Raw genomic sequence first — 5,677 nt, 5'->3', positions numbered from 1 at the left:
TTGTGACAATAAAAATTATTATTATTATAAGGCAGCATTTAACCAAACACGGCATCAAGGAGCCTTAGTAAAACTGGAGTCAGTAGGAATCAGGTGTAAAATGCTCTGCTGATTCGAGTCATACCTGGCACAAAGGAAGATGGACAATCCCAGGACATCAGTGCAGGAGTTCCTCAGGGTATAGTCCTAGTCCGAACCATTTTCAGCTACTTCATCAATTACTTTCCTTCCATCATAAGGGCAGAAATGGGCACAAAAACAAATTGCTGCGGATGCTGGAATCTGACACAAGAACAGAAAATGCTGGAAAATCTCAGTAAGTCTGACAGCATCTGTGGAGAGAGAACAGTGCTAACATTTCAAGTCTGGATGACTTTGCCAGAGCTAGGGTTCATCAGAAATGGGGATGTTCACTAATGATTGCACAACATTCAGCACCATTCACGAGTCCTCAGATACTGAAGCAGTCCATGTCCAATACAGCAAGACGTGGACACTATCCAGGCTTGGGCTGACAAGTGGTGAATAACATTCGCAACTCACGAATACCAGGCACTGGCCATCTCCAACAAGAGAGAATCCAACCATCGTCCCTTGACATTCAAAGGCACTACCATCACTAATTCCCTCACCATCAACATCCTGGAGGTTACCATTGACCAAAAACAGAACTAGACCAGCCATGTGCACACTGTGGCAACAAGAGCAGGTCAGAGGCTAGGAATTCTGTGCTGAGTAACTCACCTCGCGACTCCCCTGTCTGCCATCTACAAGGCACAAGTTACGCATATTCTCCATTTGCCTGTATGAATGCAGCTCCAACAACACTCAAGAAGCTTGTCATCATCCAGGACAAAGCAGTTACCTTGATTGGCACCCCATCCAGAAACATTCACTCCATCAACCACTGATGCACAATGGCCGCAGTATGTACCATCTACAATGAAAGCAAGATGCACAACAACAACTTACTAAGGCATCTTAGACAACTCTTCCCAAACGTGGAACCTAGAAGGACAAGTGTTGCATACAAATAGGAACATCACCACCTGGTAGTTTCCTCCAAGCTACACACCATTCTGACTTAGATATATATTGCCACTCCTTTACTGCCACTGGATCAAAATCTTGGGGGCGAAATTCTCCGCCCCCCACGACGGGTGGGAGAATAGCGGGAGGGCCTTCCCGACATTTTTGCCGCCCTCCCGCTATTCTCCCCCCCCCCCCCCCCCCCCCCGCCGAAGTCCCGACCCGAATCGCTGCCGCCGTTTTTTTACGGCCGGCAGCGATTCTCAGCTGTTAGATGGGCCGAAGTCCCAGCCCTTTCCGCCGTTTTTACGAACGGCAAACACACCTGGTCTTGCCATTCGTAAAAACGGCGTCACAACTCGCTATTAATAACCATGGCACCGATTGGCACGGCAGTACCACGGCCGTGCCAAGGGTGCCATGGGCCCGCGATCGGTGGGCACCGATCGCGGGCAGCGGGCCCGATGCCCGCGCACTACTTGTCCTTCCGCCGCCCCGCAGTATCCATTCGCGGGGCGGCTGAGGGGCAACCCGGCCCGCGCATGCGCGGGTTTCGCGCAAAAACGCGATGACGTCACCCGCGCATGCGCGGGTTGGAGTCTTCCAAACTGCGCATGCGCGGCTGACGTCATATGACGCGTCAGCCGGCGCTAACTCCGGCAAGCGGGCTTAACGATTTTCGTTAAGCCCGTCTTGCCGGAGCCTACGGCGTCGGGCTGCTAGCCCCGACCGGGGACCAGAATCGGTCCCCGGTCGGGAAGGGGCGCGCTGCCGTAAAACCCGCCCGGGTTTTACGGCAGCTTTACGATTTCTCCCGTTTTGGGAGAATCGCGCCCTGGATCTTCCTTCCTAACAACGCTATGGGTGTACCTATACCCATGGACTGCAGCAGTTCAAGAAGGCAGCTTATTCACCTCTATCAGAGTGGGCAATTAGGGATGGGCAATAAATGCTGACCTAGGGCAGCACGGTAGCACAAGTGGTTAGCACTGTGGCTTCACAGCGCCGGGTCCCAGGTTCGATTCCCTGCTGGGTCACTATCTGTGCGGAGTCTGCACGTTCTCCCCATGTCAGCATGGGTTTCCTCCGGGTGCTCCGGTTTCCTCCCACAGTCCCAAGACGTGCATGTCAGCTGGATTGGCCATGATAAATTCCCCTTAGTGACCAAAAAGGTTAGGAGGGGTTCTTGGGTTACGGGGATAGGGTGGAAGGGAGGATGCAGACTCGATGGGCCTAATGGCCTCCTTCTGCATTGTGTTCTATGTTCTAAGCAGAGATGCCAACATCCCATGACAGAATGTATTTTTTAAACCCATGAAAGTAATTAGTAGCAATGAGGCTGTTTACATTTAAGGCTAAATCTCTTTTTCTCAAACTAGTAATTGTACAATAATATGCACAACTGGAAAACTGGACCTTGAGGTGGATTTTTCTCAAGCAGGTGGAGGTAAGTGCGTACGAGGAGCTAAATCTCCTAAAGGTGATGTTGGATGAGGAGTTCAATGTCATCATATCCTTTTCCTGGTTTTGGGTTACGGGGATAGGGTGGGTTTGAAGGTGAGTGGGGGATCCCCATATACCTGTCAGATAAATCATTTAAATATTCAACTATATAATTCATTTGTGTTTTAACCAAGAATACTGGCTCAGATCAAGTATAGTATCTGTTCTTATCAGTTTAATATCTGATGCATTTCCTACCTGGGGACCAAATATTATATTGATTTTTGGGACTTGGAGATGGTTCAGGGGCTTGCTCAGGGCAGCACTGCGGCACAGTGGTTAGCACTGCTGCCTCACAGCCCTTGGGACTCGGGTTCAATTCCGGCCGCAGGTAACTGTGTGGAGTTTGCACTTTCTCCCCATGTCTGCGTGGCTTTCCTCCGGGTGCTCTGGTTTCCCCCCACAGTCCAAAGAAGTGCAGGTTAGTTGGATTGGCCAAATTAAATTGCACCTTAGTGTCCAAAAGGTCAGGTAGGGTTACTGGGTTACAGAGATAAGGTGGAATCATGGACTTAAGTAGTGTGCTCTTTCCAAGGACCAATGCAGACTCAATGGGGCCAAATGGCCTCCTTCTGCACTGTAGGTAGTCTAGGATTCTTAACAGCAAGCAGACCTATTTCCCAAGCTATCATAAATTCACCAGGGTCACTCGGACTAGTGTACAGTGGGGAATACTACTTCAGTGAAACTGACAGGCTGGTAATTATTTATCAGTGAAATTTAGCCATTGCTAGGTGGGGATCTTATTAAAACTTGCAGGATACTGCGAGGCCTGGATCGAGTGGATGTGGAGAGGATGTGTCCACTTACAAGAAAAACAAGAAGCAGAGGACACAATCTCAGACTGAAGGGACGATCCTTTAAAACAGAAATTCGGAGGAATTTCTTCAGCCAGAGGGTGGTGAATCTGTGGAACTCTTTGCCGCAGAAGGCTGTGGAGGTCAAATTACTGAGTGTCTTTAAGACAGAGATAGGTTCTTGATAAATAAGAGGATCGGCGTTATGGGGAGAAGGCAGGAGAATGGAGATGAGAAAAATATCAGCCATGATTGAATGGTGGAGCAGCCTCGATGGGCTGAGTGGCTTAATTCTGCTCCTATGTCTTATGGTCTTATTGGCTGCTGCACATAATACATCTCAGAGAGTGTTTTTGCAGTACCAGCAGTAACAGGAACAATACCAGCACTGTCACAACCTGCCTTTTCTCCAGTCATATATCACTCCACAAGGAACAGTGAATGAGCACATGTTATAACCACAGTGGAGGTTGCAGGATAGGAACCATCAGGCTTCCAGTGCCTCTGGGGAATATGAACTTCCCCGGTAAAGGAATGTGGCTTCCCCTTAACATGTGTAGCCCCTGTAACATTAAAGCCCCGACCTGGAAGCAGATCGGGGAAGGATACCCTCCGGGGAGTGGTGGTGATTTGATTGTAGGTAATAATAAACCTCTGTGCTCTATGCGTGGCTGCTTACCGCGTATCTAACAGCACAGAAATCCATCTCTAAAGGAGGTGGGACTGCCAACAATGGGGTTCTGCATTTCCAATTCCAAGACTGCTGCTTCACCTATGCCAAAGTCAAAAGTAGAACAGAGGATTAGCTCTCTCAACATGTGTGGGCATCAGTGCCTGAGGAGAGAATTATAAGTATTAGCAATGGCTTGTGAGGGTAGAGGAAAAGAACAACTTTTGTAGAGGGTGACCGTGAGGCATGGGTGCGACAAAGCAATATATATGGGTGAGCGTGAATGTTGGCAGGACAGTGGCACAGTAATTAGCACTGCTGCTTCACAGCATCAGGGACGCGGGTTCAATTCCAACCTTGGGTGACTGTCTGTGTGGAATTTGCACTTTCTCTCCATGTCTGCTTGAGTTTCCTCCAGGTGCTCCGGTTTCCTCCCACAACCGAAAGATGTGCAGATTAGATGGATTGGCCTTGCTAAATTGCCTCTTAATGTCCAAAGATGTGCAGGTTAGGTAGGGTTAAGGAGTTGCAGGCATAGAGCCAGGGCCGGCCCAAGGTACCGGCAACTCGGGCAGTCGCCCGGGGCGCCATGTGCTAGGGGGCGCCAGAGACTCGGGTCCCGCGCATGCGCAGTTGGGCCGGTGCAAACCAGCGCATGCGCGGTGGCCGCCCTCCCCCAGGGCGCCCCCCTCCCACCCTACCCCCCTTCCATCCGCCCCCCCTCCATCCGCCCCCCCCTCCGCCTGCCCCCCCTCCACCCGCCCCCCTCAGTCCCCCTCGGCCCCACCCCCCCACCTCGGTCCCGCCCCCCCGCCTCGGCCCCGCCCCCCCAGCCCCCTGGGCCACCCCCCGCCTCGCCCCCCCCGACCCCGCCCCCCACTGCCCCCCCCCCGAAGGGCGCTGAAGTTCAGCTTGCCCGGGGCGCCAGCAACCCTAGGGCCGGCGCTGCATAGAGCGGGGGAGTGGGTCTAGGTAGTGTGCTCTTTCAGAGTGTTGATGCATGCTCCATGGGCCGAATGGCCTCCTTCTGAATTGTAGTGGTTCAATGGTTCTATGGCTGTTCAGATGTCAATGTGAAATGCCTGGAGAGAGAAATAAGTGTATCTGTATCTGGGGTACCCTGGAATTTTGGCCTCCTTATTTAAAGAAGGATTTAAATGTGTTGGAAGCAATTCAGAGGTTTAGTAAACTACCACCTGGAATGGGTGGGTTGTCAAAAAAGGAAAGATTGGACAGGCTAGGCTTGTATCTACTGGAATTTAGAAGAGGAGGTGACTTGATTGAAACAGACAAGACCCTTAGGGGTCTTAATAGCGTGAATGTGGAGAGGGCAATTCCCCTTGTGTGGGAGAATCTGGAATCAGGGGTCAATATTTAAAAATAAGTGGATGAGGAGAATTATTTTCTTTCAGATGAGTCTTTGGCACTGTCTTTCTCAAAAAGCACTGGAATCAAAGCCTTTGAATATTTTTAAAGGGGAGGTAGACTGATTCTTAATGAGCAAGAGAGTAAAAGGTTATCAGAGGTAGGCAGGATTGTAGAATCGAGGTTACAGACAGATAAGCCATGATCTTATTGAATGGTTGAGCAGGCTCAAGGGGCCGAGTGGCCTCCTGTTCCCAATTTGTATGTTTGTGTAGATCTATGAACAATATGAAAAAGGGTTAGCTTCTTTCAA

The 5,677-nt window shown here is 50.5% G+C and overlaps 1 non-coding gene across 1 annotated transcript; it reads left to right on the top strand.

The window, feature by feature from the left end:
* The first annotated feature begins 2,648 nt into the window (after positions 1-2,648).
* On the top strand, positions 2,649-2,835 carry LOC119978833. Its single transcript, XR_005463581.1, has one exon. It is a non-coding gene; the product is annotated as a U2 spliceosomal RNA (small nuclear RNA).
* Positions 2,836-5,677: the final 2,842 nt, after the last annotated feature.

Source organism: Scyliorhinus canicula, chromosome 1 (assembly GCF_902713615.1).
Source record: "Scyliorhinus canicula chromosome 1, sScyCan1.1, whole genome shotgun sequence".
In the NCBI taxonomy this organism is placed as follows: Eukaryota; Metazoa; Chordata; class Chondrichthyes; order Carcharhiniformes; family Scyliorhinidae; genus Scyliorhinus; species Scyliorhinus canicula.
The sequence above is the reverse complement of the archived record's forward strand: the minus strand, read 5'-3'. Positions and strand labels throughout refer to the sequence as shown.